Source organism: Petaurus breviceps, unplaced genomic scaffold, assembly GCF_028583685.1.
Source record: "Petaurus breviceps papuanus isolate PSGF00001 unplaced genomic scaffold, PetGlider_PUasm1.0 91133, whole genome shotgun sequence".
Taxonomy (NCBI): domain Eukaryota; kingdom Metazoa; phylum Chordata; class Mammalia; order Diprotodontia; family Petauridae; genus Petaurus; species Petaurus breviceps.
This window is the reverse complement of record NW_027187419.1, coordinates 20254592-20274367: the sequence shown is the minus strand read 5'-3', so window position 1 is coordinate 20274367 and position 19776 is coordinate 20254592. Positions and strand designations below refer to the sequence as shown.

General features: G+C 34.9%; 1 protein-coding gene across 12 annotated transcripts in view; it reads left to right on the top strand.

The window, feature by feature from the left end:
* YAP1 (Yes1 associated transcriptional regulator) overlaps window positions 1-19776 on the top strand; it is a 147979-nt gene that overhangs the window by 6735 nt on the left and 121468 nt on the right. The gene's annotated exons all lie outside the window — the stretch shown is intronic.

Sequence of the window (19776 nt, the reverse complement as noted above, 5' to 3'; positions counted from 1 at the left end):
TGTGTCACTCTCTCTCTCTCTCTCTCTCTCTCTCTCTCTCTCTCTCTTTCTCTTTCCTTCCCTCCCTCTCCCCCTCTCCTTCTCTTTTCCTCTCTCTCCCTCTCCTCTCTCTTACACACACACACACACACACACACACACACCTCTTACATTCTTTCCCCCACCCTCCTCACTATCCCCTAGGCAGTCTGTTCCCAAGTCCTATATTATCTGTCTTACTAACATTTCTTGTCTATGCACCATTCTCCTTTGACACTGCTACCACAATGGTGTAGGCCCTCATCACTTTATGCCTGGATGATTGCAGGAGCTTTTTAGTTGGGTCTCCTTACTCTTCAGTCTTTTTCCCTATTTCATTCTCTTCTCTACTCAGCTGTCAACTTGATCTTCCTAAAGTGCATCCCCACTACATTAAATTTAATAAATTCCAGTATCTACCTCTTACTTTTAGGATCCAATATAAAATCCTCCTTTTGACTCTTAAAGACCTTCATAACCTAAGGCCTTCCTACCTTTCCAGTCTTCTTACAGCTTACTTCTCTCCCTGACCCCACCACATACTTCGAAGTCCAGTGATGCTGTTCCTCATACGTGACACCCCACTGGCTGATTCCAGAGTATTTCACTGGCTGCCTGTTCCCCATGTCTGGTATTATCTCCCTCTTCATCTCCACTTCCTGGCTTCTCTGGCTTCTTTCAAGTCTCAGCTAAAATCATACCTTTTACAAGAAACCTTCCCCAGTCCTCTTTAAGTGCCTTCCCTCTGAGATTATCTCCATTTCACTGTATGTATATGTTGTTTGTATCTAATCAGTTACCCAGATCTATTGAACCTACCTTAATGATATATCTTGTCTCTGTTTCCTTTTCTTTATTTTCTTTCTTGTATGTAGTTACTTCCATGTTTTCTCCCCCAAGAAGTCTGTCAACTCTTCAAGAGTAAGAACTCATTTTTTTTTCCGCCTTTCTTGGCACAAAATAAGTGCTTAATAAATACTTGTTGACTTCACTTCATCACTTATTTATTCCTCAAGTCCTTATAATTTGATTCTGTTCCTTATCTGTTCTGTTCCATATTTATTCTCTCAGAGTGAGATTACTAATTATTTTTTAATTACCAAGTCAGTAGCCTTTTTTTTCTCTTCCGTGCCCTTTTTATCCTTGACCTTTCTACACAGGTGGTTTCTGTTGACTTCTCTTTTCTCTTTGATACTTTCTCCTTCCTTAGCTTCAAGAATGCATCATTCTTCTGATTCTCTTCCTACATCTCCAACCATCCTTTTTTGATCACCTTAACTAGTTCTTCTTTCTCCTGCTCCTTGAGTCAGGGCTCTTTTTACCCTTTTTTTCTCCGCAGTGGAATGATCCAATTTCATGGGTTCAGATATCACATTAATCTCCCAAATTTCAACATCTGGATGAACTCTCCTCAACTCCAGTTGTATATATTTAACCATCATCAATACTCTAAATTCAGACACCCTCAAAATCTATTCTTTATGCCAACTTAACTGTTTCTGTTTGTGATACTGCCATTTATGCCCAATTACCAGGCTTGAAGCTTTGAAGTTATCTTTGATTTCTTTGACAGCACTCCTGTCTAACCCTAGTTTAATCAGTTACCAAGGTCTGTTGGACCTGCCTCAATGATACATCTTGTCTCTGTTCCCTTTTTTATGTTTCTTGATCATAGCCACTACCCTAGCTAAGGAGCTTGTGACCTCTTACTTGGAATATTTTATTAGCCTCTTTAATTGGTTCCTTTTCCTCTAGTGTCTCTCTACTCCAGGCTATTCTTTACATAGCTGCCAAAATGAGGCACTGGCCTGTCCATGTCATTCTGCTGTTCAAAACCTTGAACAGGGCTCTTTAGCTTGACATTTAAGAACATCCACAGGAACAACTTGACTAAGATTTATTTTGTGCCTCTGACCTTTTGGTTTACAAAACTTTCCTCACAATCACTCTGAGGTAGATGGTCTAAATAATGTAGTAAGTCCATTTTACTGATGAGGAAGCTGAGGTCCAAAGTGGTTTGGCACATGGTAATAGTCAAGGAAAGCTAGTAAATGTCACTAGGCCTTGAACTCAGATGTCTAGTTTTCTTTCTCCTGACTGGCTCCAGCCTCTCTAGTCTAATTTCACATTCTTCTGCTTTACTCACTAATAGTCCAGCTTAACAAGATTTATTCCTGTATTTCATCTAGTACATATCACCTCCTTAGACTTATGTGTGACACATTTCTACAACATTTACCTCCTGAAATCTCCTTTTTTTTCTTCTCTACTTAGGTATCACTTGCTCCCTTAAGTCTTCTCTGAATTCCCACCTTTGCGCTCTCTCTCTCCCTCTCCCTCCCTCCCTCTCTCTCTCTCTCTTTCTCTCTCTCTCTCTCTTTCTCACCATGAAATTGAACTTACTCTTCATGTTTTCTTACAGCACTTTATCCTGGCTCTTTCCTTTACCCTATTGTATCATTTACTTGTACCTTATGTCACCTATTAGATTTTAAGTTCCTTAAAGGCAAGGATTGTATTTTTTTTCTTCTCTTTATACACAGTACTTTCATGAAGTAGATGCTTAATAATTGTGAAATTAAGATAAATTTAATTATATATATGTATGTACATATATGTTCTCTATGTAATATGTGTGTGTGTATATATATGCTCTTTACCAAGAATTACCGAATGAGTGCAATCCTTAATGATGTTTTGTATGTCATGATCATTTTGTTTATTGTGATATGATTAAAAAAAGGTCTTTAGGTTTGTGGCATTTTGAGATCCTGATAGACTTATATTTATAAACCTTTTTGCAACTTTTCCTTTTGTTACAGTTTTGATATTTCTCTTTTGTTTGATAAACCTATTAACCTCATACAAAAACATGAAAGTATGTTATATTATTTTCAAATGGCAAGTATTATGGTTAGACCATTAAATGTTTGTCTTATTGGTATTATAACACTTTATATTTTTTCTGTTTGGGAGTAAATATTGTAAATAGAGAAGAATTGTAAAGAATATTCAGAGTTGTTAATTTTCATTTGTTATTTTTATTTATATTTTTGAGTTTGGGGGCTTAATGATGTATTTTTGTTGAAATTTTCATATAGATCATTTATTTTTGATAGCCCATATCAAACAACGTTGGAAACAGTGGTAGTTTTCTTTAAAATTTTAGTGTTGGTAATTTTCTTAAGTTTCAGGAGGCCTGTCTTTTTTCAAATGAATGCCCACCAAGACAGATAAGTGTCCTTCAAGTGTTTTAAGAAATTGTAAAAAATGCAGTTGAATTGCTCAGTGTTGAATTTTATTATATCAAATTTTGAAGTTAGAGGTAGCATCTTTTTTTCTCATGTATATTGAACCAAATCTTAGGGAAAATATTCTATAAGCTCCAAATATTAATAAACTAAAGTTTCTCTGTAGGAAACTTACTCTCCTTGATATATAATATTTATGCAATTAGTGATGGTATTTTTTCTACAAATCAAAATTTATGGAATTGACCCATAGTATACCTTTTAGTTAGAGTTATTTAGATCTTGATAAGATGATGAAAAATAACTCAAGTTGTGATTAAGCTAGTTCATAGTGTGAACTTTTGCTAATCATAAATGACTGTAGCCAGCATATTTCAGATAATTGCATTAATTACACTTATTTTACTGTTGTGGTTTACTTTAGTATTCACTTTTTGATATTGCTCTAGATTTTGTTTGTTTTTGGGGGGGAGGTGTTGCATCTTACAAAAATATATTTGTTCTGTTAAAGTGACCTTTTGTGAAATGAGTTAAGATTTTTGGTGACTTATTCTTATGCCCATTCAAGTGAAAAGAAGAGGAAATGAATTAATCTTGAAGAATTTCTACAGTTTCTTTTCCTTTTCTCCACAAGTTTTTTTTCTTGTTTTGCCCTTTTCTTGGTGTCCTGGTATCCATTTCAAAGGGTCAGGTTTCAACAAGAACAATAAAGGGCCTGAGACTGGAAAGTACACACAAGTCTGGCAAACTCATCTGCATGAGCCAGACCGCTTGTTCTCTAGCAGACATCTAAAGTCAATGATTGAAAGAGCGGCTAGCTGTGAAGGATGGGTCTTGAAGGGGAAAGGAGTGGAAACAAACCAGGTTGTTAGGAAGAAAAATAAAGGCTGTACTTTTTGAACCTCTCCCTGCTGGGTCACATGCTGACCTGCAGAGATTTTAAACAGCTTAATAGGCTGTTTGCTTTCTGCTTTCTGCTTTCCTTGGTTGGTGCTGTTGGGAGAGTGTGGAGCTCTGTTCACACTTAAAGGATGATGTTAATAGTCTCTTACTAATCTTTTTTTGTCCTATAATATTGTCAATGGGTGGAATCACTCTATTGTTACATGAGGTAGAATGAGTGAACTCTTATTTTGGGTCCTTTATGTAAATACTCTGAGGACATTAGATGTTTATTCAGAACAGCTGACTTGATATTGCTGCATTAGGCTCAAATTTATTGAAGTAGACATTGTCAAGCAGTATTTATTAGGGTGTTAGAAATACCTACTGGCTAAATTTTTTTTGATACTTTAGTTACATTTACTACCTTAAAGAAAAGCTTTTTTTAATTACGAAGGAAGACCTTTGAATTGTATTTTTTGACTTCTAATTTTAATATTTTCTGATCACATTTCAAGGGAGACTTTGAACTGCTTTTATGTCCAGAGAGGGGTGGTAACTTTTATATATGGAATTTATGTCCACATAAAGGGATTCAGAGGCCATGTTGAATAAGAAATGTTAAAGGACATGGGAAATATTATAGCAAAGCTTGGAGAAGAGCATATTAGAGGGCAATATACAGCTATTTTTAGATATTTGAAGGCTCTTTGTATCATAGACATTAGATTTATTCTATAACTCTGAAGGGCAGAGTCTATGATAACAAGGGGTAGTGTTTACAGGGAAACAGATACTGGATCAGTTAAGAAACTTTTTAACATTTAAAATTGGTACAGGGTTTTTTCCTTTAAAGGAATTTATCTTGGTTTGTGAGTCCCTGAGTTCCTTGACACTGGAAATATTCAAACAGAAACTGGATGACCACTTTACCTGGGCTGTGGTTTGAAAAGATTCCTGCATTAGCAGTTAAGTTGAACTAGATGATCTCTTAAGATTCCTTCCAGCTCTTAAGTTTATGTAATATCCTAGGTGGCATCTCTTCGCTTTATGAATAATACATTGTGTTGAGAGAGGCTGAGAAGCAAGATGTATTTATATGTTGAACTTTTCCAGTTTTCCTCTAATTGTGAACTCTGGTACAGTTTAATGGGATACACTCTGGGAAATATGAATTGATATTTATGACATCTTTGAATAGTAATTGTATGGATAGAAGTAACTTAATGGTGTCATCTGTCATCAAGGCCAGTCTGGGCTTGGAGAAACTAAGGTAAGAATTTTAGTTCCAGATTATTTTAGGATTGCAGTTTTGTAACAACCAGTTAGGCCATTAATTTTTTTTTCTTAGTGAAGTACTGTTATTTATAGACTCTGGGCTAGAATGCCCAATAGTTTAGAATTTTTTATTGTCAGGGAAAAGAAAATAATTTGAAAAGTTGAAGTGTTCAGTGGATGCTAGAGCTAAATACCTATGAATGATTGAGTGTGCTTATTTATCCATTTTTTAAAAAGCATAATCTCCTTTGGGTATGTTAGAAGCCATGGCAACAAGAATTATATGAACAATACATTTCCTTCTTTGATATTTGAAGAGGACTGTTGGTATACCAAGGTGATAAATTTAAGGTAGATTCATAAAATACTTTCATTTCAGTAAATTCTGTTTATGTAATTTCATTTGATTAGCTTGCATTAAAACTACACTGTAGTTAACTGAAACTTAAGCATATTTAATGGGATGTTAATGTATAGATATTTTTGTAAATTGGCTAACCTCTTAATTATAAGTGATAGAATTTATTTAATTTTATTTTTTAAAAATTTAATCAATTTATTTACTTTTAGTTTACAACATTTAGTTCCACAAGTTTTTGAGTTCCAAATTTTCTCCCCCTTCCTCTCCTCCTTCCAACCCCCTTTGGCAGCATGCAATCTGATATAGGTAGAATTTATTTGAATGGACAAAGGAGTTGGCTTTGGATATATGTTATACTACCATAGATAGGCAAATTGGCTTCAAGTTCTCTTTTGTCTTCCCACCCTCACACTACAGAGCTATAAAAGGATTTTCAGTAGTTGAAAAGCCTATTTTGAAAGACATCTAGAAGAATTTTCAAGGAGTGAGTTTCCATGGAACAAGGTTTCTACTTTATCTTAACAAAAGATGTCATGGAGGTGGAGTATCTCTCTGGGTTTTGTATTATCACCTTACCTGATAAATCTGTGAAATATAGATAATCATATTTCTCAGGTGTTATTTACTTTACAACTTAAAATGCTTCTCTAGAGTTTAACACATGGAATTGATGCAAAAAAAGAAAAGCCCCAAACCCCAAAACCTCAACAACCCACTAATCTTTCCACTATTCTGAAAATAAATATTGCTCAACCCAGCTGTCTTACAGTTTTCCTTGCAGGAAATGGTTCTTCAAGTAGTTGGTCAACAACTTCCTATTTCTTTATGAACTGCTAAATGACTTCCTGATTTAGTTTTCAATATCATCTCTGGATGTGATGAGTATTTATCTACTCAAATTAATTTTTATTATCAGATACTCTGTAGTCATTTATTATGTTAAAATGACTGTATCGTTGTCTATAGGCCTTCATAATTTACAAAAATAATGCAAATTTTGCAAATCTCAAATCAAAGTATTTAAAAGTATTTACATATTTGAATTGCTCTCATGTTAAATTGCTTTGTTTTTGTTCTAATTTAAAAAAAAAGATTGTTTTCTATGTAGAATGTAAGAGTATTTATTCTATAGGGTGGAAGAGGGGAACATCACATACCCTGGTAAATAAATACAAAATATGCCCAAAGTAATAACATAAGGTAAGGAAAGCATAGATCATTGCATTTAGTCACTTTTACTTACTCTTTCTGTTATTCCATAAACTGGGGGGATTGGCTGTAATCTTAAGAGATGGCACCTGAACTGAGCTTTAAGAAGCAAGAGACTTTTTCTTTTTTGCTTGTTGGAGGGGCAGTTGGGGTTAAGTGACTTGCCCAAGGTCACACGACTAGTGTGTGTGTGTGTGTGTGTGTGTGTGTGTGTGTGTGTGTGTGTGTGTGAAGTGTCTGAGGCTGAATTTGAACTCAGGTCCTCCTGACTCCAGGGCCGGTGCTCTATTCACTGTGCCACCTAGCCACCCCCAAAAGACTCTTGAGAGGTGGGGATGGGGAGAGTATTTCAGGTGTAAGGGAAACTGCAAAACGTGGAATGTCATGTAGTGGAAAGAATAGCTGTCATCTGTGTGAGGGGAAGTAATGGGAATTCATTCTAAATAGATGAAGATATATAAATGCCAAACAGAGGATTTCATTAGTTAAAATTAAGAAAATACTGAATACAATTCAGATTTGCCATCTTCAGCATTTACTGTACTTAACAGTGATTTTTGGCCCTTCCCAATATAGAGCTTAGAATTAACTATTAATTGTATCTTGAGGTTCAGAGAGTCTTTCAATACTTGATTCTGCCTCAGAAAGATGGCCTAGACTCATAACTGTCTACTGCAGGCTGTTATAAATGTGTATAAATTGAGAAAACTAAATAAAATATATTGGCCTTTGATTACTGTTCTTGACTCTTTTGTGCTCTTCTGGTAGCACTTGCTAAGTAGTAACAACACATATAGTATATATTGTGTACATAATGATTTAGCTGTTCTACAAGAGAATGCTTGTATTAAGAATGAGAAGCTTCTGTGTCCCTGATGGAGTTAGAGAGTGCTATGTTAAATGTAACTCATCTGATTTCCCTTTAAAAATGAAGGCTGTAATTTGGCCATTGGATGTTGATTGGGTTGCAAAAACAGTTCAAATTGCAATCGAATAAAGTATTTCCATATATAAGGGGAGGGAAAGTCTCCTCCTGTTTGTCTTGGTATTGAGACTGAGTGGGAGAGAGATGAAAGTGTACCCTCAGCTCTCTGTAGAGTGCTTGCAGTCAGCTCAGTGGGTGGGCATCAATGGAGACAGTGAGCCACAATACCACACTGATTTAGGGGGGAAAAAAGCCCTGGAAGAACACTGTTGAATACTTTGTCATGATTTTTTTTTTTCATTCTAGTGAAAGAAGAAAAACAGTTTGGAGATAGTAAATGTGACTAAATAAATAGAACACATGATTAATCTACTGAACCAATAAATATTAACTATTTTAGTGTAAGCAACGCAAAGTTTAATTGATAGTGTAGATGCTCAGAGGGAGTGAACTCAGATACTTGCATGAAGCAAAGAAATTTTCAAAAGTTCACTGCTAGGGAACATCTGTATTTGTGAATTTTTATTCTAGTTTTTTTTTAAGTATAGCTTAGGATCATTCCTGAACAATAATGTAATGAAAGATATTTTCTAATTAATAACTAGAAAAATATTTTAAAGCAGAGGTAATTTTTAAAACTTTGAAAGGAACTCTTAAGGATTCATTTGTCTTTTCTTTAAGTGGTTATGTTAAAGCACATGTAACTTGTGACTTAGTTTAGATTTGGTACAAATCAAGGTGAGATCTTTTTCTTTTTCCACTTGTACTTTGGCCCAAGGTTCTTCAGATATAGTTAGTGTCTCCAATAGTAGCATAATTTAACATTTATCATTGCATGGAAGTTTGAAAAGTCATCATTATCTGAAAGCAAGTAACAATGAAAGCTTTTAAAGAGCAATGCAGATTGGTTACAGCAGTGCCTAAGAGAGTCAGTGCTTGCAGAAGAGGGTTTCTGCTTCCAGGATTAATCAGAACTTCAAACCATGAAAGGGACATTACTGTTTTTATGAAGAAGAATTGCTTCATGGCTCTGGTCAGTCAAGTACTGTAGCACTGAGTTTCCTGGGAACAAGTACTGCCACCATGGAAGCACTTTTATTTGCTCAGGGCTCGACCTCTTCCAAAGGCAAACAAAGAAGTTTGGTATAAATCACAACACTCCTCTCTCTGCCTTCACATTCTTAGAGGCAAGGAAAAGTGCTTGGTTGAATTGTTTTAATCCTCATTTGGTTTATGGCATAGGAAGGATTATAATCTATAACCTATCAAGTTACAAACATTTGTTGCTCTGAATAACATTGTAAATTAGTGAAGTGATGGTAATTTTGAAGTTTTATTAAAATACTAAGGCTTTCTCTTTCTCCACAGAATTTGTTTATGCAATAGTTGTGGTTGGTGTTATTAGTTGACTTTATCCTGATTTGTGGTATAATTTTTCAGTCTTCTTATGAATAGTTTTTCAAGTCTAATCTATGCTATAAAATTCCTTGGAACAATTTCAGACCTGATTTGTTAGAATCTTTTTTTTTTGGCAGGGAATTAAGGGAGTGACCTGTCCCTTCCTCTTCTCTCTGTGTTTTGGGCTAACTTTACTTAAAAAAAAAACAAAACCAAATTCCCTTGATTTAGATGGTTTTTACAGCTACCAGATTAATTTTCTTCAGAGAAATTACTTTTTTGTTAAGAATGTGTGAAATCTTACTGAGTAATATTTGAAGAAAACTGCTTTCTTGTGAAGATACTAGGTTCTTTGACACCAGTGGATAGCAAAGTGATTTCAAATACAGTTCCCAGCTTATTGAGAAGTGATTGCCAGATCTAGCAGGCATTTGTGGGAAGGAAGTTGAAGAAGATGTGGGAGATAAGCAGTATGTTAGATTTCTTCTTTCTGAAAGTGAGAGGAGTTATTTTTACCTTATGTTCATGGAGAGGCTATCTGTAAGTATAGGGATAGCTAACTTTAGGGAGTAATTGTCCTTAAATAGAATTTTTGTAAATCTAATAATCCTTTTAAATACACTGAGTTTACTTCTTCAAGGGATTTTTTTCTAGTGAATCTGTCTGAAAAAATTCTATTGTAGTATGTGGAGCTGTTCCCTATTTTGTCTGATTTATTTTCAGATTTTGAATGTTTTCTTTAAATCATAAAGTTGAATGTTCTTATTCAGGGCTTGGAATCAATAGGTAGCTTGAAAATGGCAACTTCTTTTTGAAACCAAAAATCAGAATATATAATCTGGAAAAGGATATTCCTTTTGTAAAGCCTTGTTAAAATACATTTTCTTTTCCTAAAACTGAAACAGAATCTAGAGATATGGTCGCTATACAGATGACCCAAGGGCTCTGTGTTACACAGGATATATATCCTGAACAGAACATTAATTATGCCTAGTGGAACAAACAGAGCATTGGATTTTGGGAGCCAAACCATATAGCTGTATCCATAATATTAAAGACTTGGCCATCTTTGAGTGATTTTTGTGGGTCTTCCTGTTTATTATAAGCAGTTTAAATTTAGTACTTTAAAGCAAACTCTTATAAATGGAAAACTAACAAGCCCAATCTTTTAAAAAGCAAATAGATTGTCCTTTCTTTAGAGGAATAAGGGATAATAAAGTAAACAAAATCTATCTACTGCCCTAATTTAGGTCAACAAATATTTATTGAGCCCTTAACATGCCTACCACTGTGCAAGGCGCATGTCTGTATATGAAATGGTCCCTGCCCTCTCTGACCTTAAATTGTTGCTTCCTCTACCCTAAAGGCAATTGGGAAGGTTGCTTTTCTAAGCCATTTTATCTTGAAAAGACCCAGCCTTAGATATATATCATTTTGAGTGTTTTCAGGAGAGTATTTACTACCTACAAATGATAGTATATCATCCTATGAAAGGGTAAACATTGTTAGGAGCTAGATCACTGTTTCAGGAGGATCTGGGTTTAAATTAGAGTAAATAAATAAATATGTGATGGAAATGGAAAGGAAATGTGTGACTCTTTGATTTATTACCCTCATCCAGGGTTAAAAGATCATTTTTCCAAAGATCTATCTTGCTTGGTTATTAAATAGAAGAATGTTCTTTATAAGGATATATATTTTTTGGTGAGAGAAGCCACATGGCTAGATCAGTATTCTCATGAAAAAGATACAGTGGGATCTTAGAATTAAAACCTCAAAATAAGTCAACAGCAGTTATTAGGCTTAAATTTCTTTTCTATCTACAATGGAAAGCTAGTCCTTCATTAGCTAAAACTTGGATTCAGCAGGCTCTCTGTAAGCAAGAAATAGTATTCCTCTTTGGTTAAAAGTATCAGAAACTTGTTTGTCTTGGGAGAGGAAGGTTGATTCTGTGAAGAAATGAGTATTAAATTTATCCCAATTATATGCCCAATGAGGACCTGTACTTACAATCCTATAAGTGAGAACTAGCTAAATGGGGGAAAAGGAAAGGAGTAGGGAGGAAACATTTTTAAAGAAAAAGAAGATAATGGGAGATGACCAGGATATTGGGTTTTCTTTCTCAAAGTGAGGGAAGTTATTTTTATGTTTATAGAGATGTTGTCAGTATAGAGGTATCTAACTTTAGGGAATAATTGTCTTTAAGTAGAATTTTTATAAATCCAATCCACAGTAGGCAGTGTGCCAGGCACAGTGCTAAACACTTTACAAATATCTCATTTGATCTTCACAGAAACATGGAAAAATAGATGCTAGTATTATCTGCATTTTGCAGTGGAGGAAACAGGCAGACGGTGAGTTGCCCAGAATTACCCAGCTAGTTAAGTGTCAAGGCTAGATCTGAATTCAGCTCTTCCTGACTTTAGACCCAGAGTTCGGGTCATTGCACCACCCTAGCTGCCTCTAGATGTGCTCTGGAGCCCAATGTAGAATTAACGCTTTACTAATGATTCAGGCACCTTTAAAAATTTGTCAAATCCACGTGGATACTGTTTTAAAGCCAAGGGTAATACCTATAGAGTTGGCTGAATTACAGAGGTTTCTCTTGTTCCAATACACATGTCCAGACCAATATAGGCTGTGTTTCCTCTTGTACTTTGGGTGGAATCCAGATGATGTAATCAAATCCTTTTTAACCCCTCATAACAGGTGGGTGTGAAGATTTTCCTGTTAGGACCAGTACCAGTCTCTTCTTGTAGACGAGGAAATAATGTTGCCTTTTGGCACTGATAAGGTATTATCATTGTCTTTGGTATTTGAAGCTGACCCTGAGTTAGCATGACTGAAGAAAAGACTGTAGGACTAGCAGACCTTCTCTGTGTTTGAAAACTATTCTTTAGTTTGCAACTATTACCTGTGACTTGCCATAGCTAACAATAGTGACAAGCTCTAGAAATTGCATGAGCCTTTCTCGAATTTCCCCAAGTCCCAGTGCTCTCCCTTGTATTTAATTCTGTGTAAATTAATACATATTTACATTCTATTTATGCTGTGTGTATATATATGTGTGTATTCATTTTTCCCTTTACAAGTTCCTTTTAAATAGCACTTGTTTCATTCCTTGTACTTGTATCCCCAGTGCCTAGCATATTGTAGATGGCTGTTGATTGATTTTTCTCCAATTCATGAAATGTCTGATGTGTTCCAAAGTGTTTCTGTGTTTCATTTTACCAAAATTATGTAAGCCTCCTGACAGTGATATTTTTATTGGTAACCAAAAAGTTGTACTGCAACTGCTTGGGTGTCCTTTGGCTTCTTCCATCTTTCATCGATTTCCTACCCTGTAGAGTTGGAATGGAGCCAGTATTGGTTCTGTGTTTGTGGATTGGTGATGTCCAAGACTTCCTTGTTATTCATCCTCTTTAATGTAATCATTATAAGAACACATCACCACAGGCTTCAAAGAACAACAGATACCTAGCAAGGCACATCCTAGTAGCTAAGGAAGCTTGTTACCTTTCATGGACAGAAGACAACTCTCTGTATTACAAATAAAGACCTCAAAATAGCCTTGAGAATTTCACAGATGAATTATGATGGAACTTGACGATGACCACAAATAGAACAATGTGATCACCTGGATATAACATGGGTACATAAAAATTTAAGAACATTTTAATAATGTCATACTAAATACTCATAATCTCTAAGCTATGTGGAATGAAAAGTTTTCAAAATATATACCTAATGAAATAAATCAAAGCCATGTGGGAACAGCTGTGTGGCTGTGGGCTAGTCACTTAATCTCTGATTCTCCTCTGCAACTCTCTGTACATTACAGACTGACCATGGAGGAAGTTTTTATACCTGGAGTTTCCTACTCTAATGAAACAACGTTAAATCTAATAACAGCAACAACAACCAGAGGCAGACAGGTGGTATAGTAAATAGAACTCTGGTCCTGGAGTCAGGAAAACCCTACTTCAAATCCAGCCTCAGACACTTACTAGCTTTGTGACCCTGGGCAAGTCATTTAGCCTCTGCCTTAGTTTTCTAATCTGTAAAATGGAGATAATAATAGCATCTGCCTCAGTACTTAGCACAGTTCCTGGCCCAGTATGTGTGTGTGTCTATGTGTATCTACACACACCCATACACATAGACATACACACACATATATATGCTATTAGTAATAATGGCAATTATTGTTAACTGACATTAACATAATTCTTTTTTTTTTTGGAGGGCAGTTGGGGTTAAGTGACTTGTCCAAGGTCACATGGCTACTTTTTGTGTTAAGTGTCTGAGGTTTGAACTCAGTTCCTCCTGACTCCAGGGCCCGTGTTCTATTCACTTGGCCACTTAGCCACCCCCATTTACATAATTCTTGAAAGTTTGCAAAGCTGGCTTTCATTTTAGCCTCTGTATAATGCTGTGAAGAACTTACCACATCCCCATTTAATAGATAACACCAGTGATTATCAGAGAAGTTAAATGTAATGCTCCTGCTCAAACAGCTAATGTCAGAGGCAGAATTTGTATTGAAGTCATTCCTTGGTCCAAATCTGACATTCTGTCCGACTTGCTATACTGCCTGTTAATAATTAGTTTAATTGATAGAAAAAGAAATTATCGGGAAGTCAGATGTGATGTCACTGACAGATCCAAGCCTGGTGGACATATAGATCTTAATTTTGCCCATAGTTTAATTTGATTGTCTACATCTTCATAAACAAATGCAAAAGGACAATAGTTATGTATTCTGAAGTCAGTCTTATAAATTTGGAAATTTCTTCCAAATTTCATATTATATATAGATGTTTTTATATTTTGGCATACTGAGCTTTTGTTGTTGTTTGTTTTTAAAGCAGACTGCTTTTTTTTTTTTTTTAGGATGTTTCATGACATTGATTGTACTCTAGAGACAAAATATGGTAGTGTTTCTGTACACTGAATGTTTGATAGTCTTTGAATTAAGTGAATATAAAACAAAATTCCAAGCACAACAATGTAATGTAGAATTTTAAAAGATAAGGCCTTGTGCTATTTAAATGCATTGTCAAGGTTCTTCTAATTGTTTATTCTTTTTATTTTTTTTATTTTGCTTTTTTGGAGGAGGGAGGGCAGGGCAATTGGGGTTAAGTGACTTCCCCAAGGTCCACAGTGCTAGTAAGTGTGAAGTGTCAAAGTTTGGATTTGAATTCAGGTCCTTATGACTCCAGGGCCAGTACTCTATTTACTTCGCCACCTAGCCGCCCCTAATTGTTTATTCTTTAAGAAAAATTGTACTTATTCATGTGAACTATCTATATATTCGCTGTAATTTTTTTGCTACTTTGTGTTTCTATGTCAAATATGTTGTAGATATGTTGGTTAAGTGGTCCCTTAATTTTAAATTTGGGAGTTGTAATTAATTTTTATCTTTTGTTTTGAAAGAAAATTATGGGATAGGGTGGCTAGGTGGCGCAGTGAAACAGAGCGCCAGCCCTGGAGTCAGGAGGACCTCAGTTCAAATCTGGCCTCAGACACTTAACACAAAATTAGCCATGTGACCTTGGGCAAGTCACTTAACCCCAGTTGCCCTCCAAAAAAAAAGAAGAAAGAAAATGATGGGAAATAAGTTTTGTTTAAGGCTTATTCTTTTAACTAGTGATTATCACCATGCAATGGATTTAGCAAGATTTAACTTCAGAAAACTAAAATCATTGCACCTTTTGCAATTGCATTAAAACCATTGATTCAGCTATAACTACAAACACCCCTAATTTTAAGATTTTATGAGTTTTTTTTTTTTTTTAAGCAATTGGGGTTAAGTAACTTGCTCAAGGTTACACGGCCAGTTATTTCTGGGTGTGGTGCCCAGTGTCTGAGCCTGGGATTCGATCTCCAGGTCGTCCCAACACTGGAACCGGTACTCTTACTCGGTGAGCCACCTGGCCGCCCCTGAGTTTTTTTTAACATAAGAAATTAGGCATTTTAGAGGATCTGTTCAAAGATATGGCAATTGTAATTGCTTATCCCTGTCTTATATTTGGCTAAAAATCTAATAACTCAGCACTTATTTATTATCCATCTTTATTTAAATAAATTGTGAAAAGCAAGACTATTAAAATAATGTCCTCTCAGCCATACCTATTTCTATGGAAACCAAACTTTGTCTTCAAAACAATCCTGGACTTTGCTTTAACTTCATTAATAAACCTTTTGTTGAAAGAGTGAATGATCAGAATCCTTTACCTACACTTAAATTAATATCTTGTTGGAAAAAGAACCTAAGGGTTTCAGGAATGCTAATTATTAGAGGAAAAGTTAGTTTTGGACAACAGTGTATTCAGCTGTCAAGATTTCTATTCCACTGTTTTAAGACTGAGTCAAGTACAGGTCATTTATGGTTAACTGGTTTACCTATAAAGAATTCAGATTTATGTACAGCTTTGTATAGGAAGTACATATTTAAAGTTGCCCTGCAGTTATTTAAATAATGTTATTGTTTCAAGGATTCCCTTTCCATTTTTAATTACCTGTTGGAATTGATTTGCTAAGGAAGTCTTTTTCTTTTCTACTTGAGTTGCCAAAATACTCTGGCTGCAAGGTATCACGACATTATAAACTACTTGCATATCTTCATTATGAGAACAATATAAAAGTATGACTCATATTTTCCCAATTAATTCTAATGGCTTCCCTTTTATTTGGGGTCATACTTATCCATCCTTACACACTGAATGCTGAGGATTTAAATAAAGAATTCATGTACCCTCTTATTTTAAAGACACATGGTTTGGACAGTAACTCTGCTAAATATTACTACTATGTCTGTGCTTGAACTGTCCAAGTGTCTTAAAGTTTATAAATATCAGTTTTCAAAGCCACATGCTTCTAGAACCTATTGTTTGTGTAAAAGTCAGAGGCTTCTGAGTTTTAAATGTCCATCTATATAAAACCATTTAGAAATATGTCAGAGAAAATTAAATTTACCCTTTTCAAGAAAATGTTCATAGGTATGAAATGAAAATATGGCAAGAAGTTAATTTAGACTATTTTCTGAGTTTTTACAAATATTAAATATAGCACATACCTGTTCTGTAGTCTAGCCTTATTTATATTTCTTGGAGTTAACATCAAGGTTTTCCCTCCCCCCCGCCACCCCAGGCAATCTTATGAGCCCTCTTCTAGAGACATATATAAAAAGACAATGAAAGTTAAATACTATTACAATTTGTGGGAAGGGAGAATTCAGATTTTCCTATTGCATTGGAAATTCGTTGCATCAAATATTGCTGAAAAACACTCCAACAAAACCCCATACCATTGCCCATGGCTCAGAAATCTTTATACCAACATTATCTTTGTAATGCTTTTTATTTGAAGAGAACTCAACTTGCTTTGTTTCCCTTCTGAGTCTTGTATGTGGTGGGAAGGTTTAACTTTAAGTGCCCTTTCCCCTTAAATTACCTCTTACTTATCTGCCTACATGTTTGATGCCCCAGTAGAATATACTCTTTGGCTTCAGGAGTGGTATTGTTATCTTTTTGTCCTTTTGTGGATTTAGGCACATTACCCTGTACACTATAGGGGCTTAATAAATGTTTGTTGAATTAAATTGAGTTGCAGGCTGAAGTAGAATAGAAAGGGTTTGACATTGGGAATTAAAATTGATTTGTGACCTCAAGACTTGGGTCTTCCACTTTACTACTGTCATACCCACTTAGGTTATTGAAATGTTAAATCTTATTTTGAATGAAAAATGCCAAATCTGATACTGTGTTTCTTTCAAGGAATTCAAAATATGTAGATATTTTACAAACCAGTGAGATATTGACAAGTAGTTTGGTGATCAAGTCACATCCCTTTTACTAGAGAAAAAAATCTTTTTCTAGGTCTTTCTATTGGTTGAACAGAAAATTAGTTTCTTGTTCACAATTAAAATCTTGTTCTTAAGGCCATAAATTTTAGTTGCAACCCAATGATAGTTATTCCAAAACTTACTCTGTTATTTTATGCAGCTTTTATCTTTTTGATTCATTTATCATCACAGATTGGGGTTAAATTTTTTTAGATTGATTCATATGCCCCAGTGAGGTAGCTAGAAGGTAGATGGAGGTATAGTGTAAGTGAATTACTAGAATGCACATTGCTAGTGAAATTGTCCTGGTTATCTTTTTTTTTCCCTTGCTATCTCTTTATTCTCACCAGTTCTACCTAATGATTAGGGCTTGCTTAAAACTCTCTGACTGACATTACTTAGTGGAGAAGAATGACTTTTTGTTTGTATTTAATTAATTTCTTTGGTGACAGATGATAAATTTGTAACTTATATGAAATCACTGGAAGTATTATATTCCTATGAAAAGATAATGCCACTGATGTGGAATGTGTGTCTGAAAAGACTTGGGTATGGCTATTAGTCTTTTTTTTTTTAACACCACCCTGAATTGAAATGCTGGACACATATTACTTATGAAATAGACCTGTTTCTTCTTATGTGTTCTTTTAAGCCTGCTAATGAGCTGCTCAATTAAAGCAAGTTCCCCATCCTTTAGAATAATGAAAAAAAATTAATAGATTTAACTTAGTAAAGAAATAGGTTTAACTCAAAATAAGTCGTTTTTAAAAATTCTCTGACAATATAGATCATATTGGTCCATTTTATTCCCGCCTAATTGAATGATTGTACAAACTAATGATTTGGTCCATATTGACTTTTTAAAGTAACTAAACAGTGAATAAAAATTGAGTTTTTCCAGTGAATCAGATTTCACCATTATGATTCATGCTTCTAAAAATGAGTAACATGATCAGCAGGATATCCCTAGCCCTCTCTTGAGAATGGGTAAAAATTCTATGGCAACTCCTCCATTTTTGGTGGTAGAGTTGTATCAGAACTAGGAGGAGGCTTTTACAAGAAGGAAAAAAAAGAGCAGCTATTTATGGAGCCTTTCCTCAGGCCTGCAATTTGAATCTTTGCTCAGAGTTGCTGGGCAAGTCAGTGATGGCACGTCAGTGGTAATTGATTCTTCCACCCTGCAGTCACGCTGGAGTAGGAGTTCAGAACCACTGCTGTGTAAAGTTTTGGCCTTTTAAATTTTCTTTAATTGCTGACTTTTTAAAGTGGAGGAGGGATTTTAAAATGCTTTAAGCCCAAATTGTTAACAGCTAAATTATTAAGTGGTTAAAGGGGACATGCTGGTTTTTTGAGTTCATTGAAAATAGTTCAGCATCAAAGAATAAAAAATGTTATCCTCCTTCCCCCCCTCCTCTTGTTGATTAAAGTCAGCTTATCAAATGCAGAGCTTTTCCAACATTTTGGCTTAAGGTCACAAAAACAGATGTTAGAAGTGTCTATCAAAGGCTTTCCAACAGAAAAAAATTCTTGATGTACACATGCTACTATGTTCTTTGAATTATTTCTTAGAATAATGGTCTGATGGTGATAGTTTGCTTTTTTTTTACTTAAAATAAGTACAGTTGTACTTAAATACATTTTAAAATATTTTATTGAAATCGGTTAACTCTTAATTTGGAAAATTTGTTTAATTCACAGCGTAGTGATTATTTCATATTAACTCTAGTTAGAACATTTTGCAGGGAGTTCAACATCACATTAATTCTAAATACCTAGAAATACTGTTCCATTGTCTGTGCTACATAACTTTTTAAAAAATCCATTTATACATTATATCATCTATTGATACATTGTGGTGGTTTATCCACTTTTAGTGGATAAACTATTTTTAAACTATTAAAACAGAACTGTTTTAAGTAACTAATAGCTTAAAAACTGCACTAAAACTTTTGGAACTCGCTGTGTTTTCATACTAACATATGCTAGGTCATTCACATTGGATTTGTAAATTAAAAAATGTTTTCTTCCTCTTATATTATTTTTCCTACATTATTCTCCCCCCAAAAGTAAGTTTGTACATCAATAGTAGTGTGTATGTGTGTGAGGGAGGAACAATGATACTATTGTGTCACTATAAGATGTCCCTAAGACTACCATTACAGCTATTCTCTAATGCCTACAAGTTACAGTTTTGGGCTAACCTACCATCATTGTGGGTTTCATGTTTAAAATAAGTGAAGAGAATTTCTTAGCTTTGTTGCTAGCCATTGAAAAGAGGCTGCTGTTACCCTGGATTACCACCGTTTGACTTGATAGGGAGGTATTCTTAATATCACTTATTCTAACTGATTCAGTGATGACTTTTAGGAGTGTTTTTCATCAGGCTATCTGTGTCCTTAGGTTAGACACAGGGAGAATCCCAAGGAAATCTGTTTATAACAGCTGTGCTGACTTTTCTTCTCTGTGATCTGTTCTACAAACACCTATATCTTTCTGGAATTGCTTTTAGAAGCTGTGTCCAACTATTCAGTGCAATGCATATTCATTAAATATGTTTTATGGGCAGGACTTTCATTTTGGGGTTCTTTATTTGGACTACTGAAGGGAA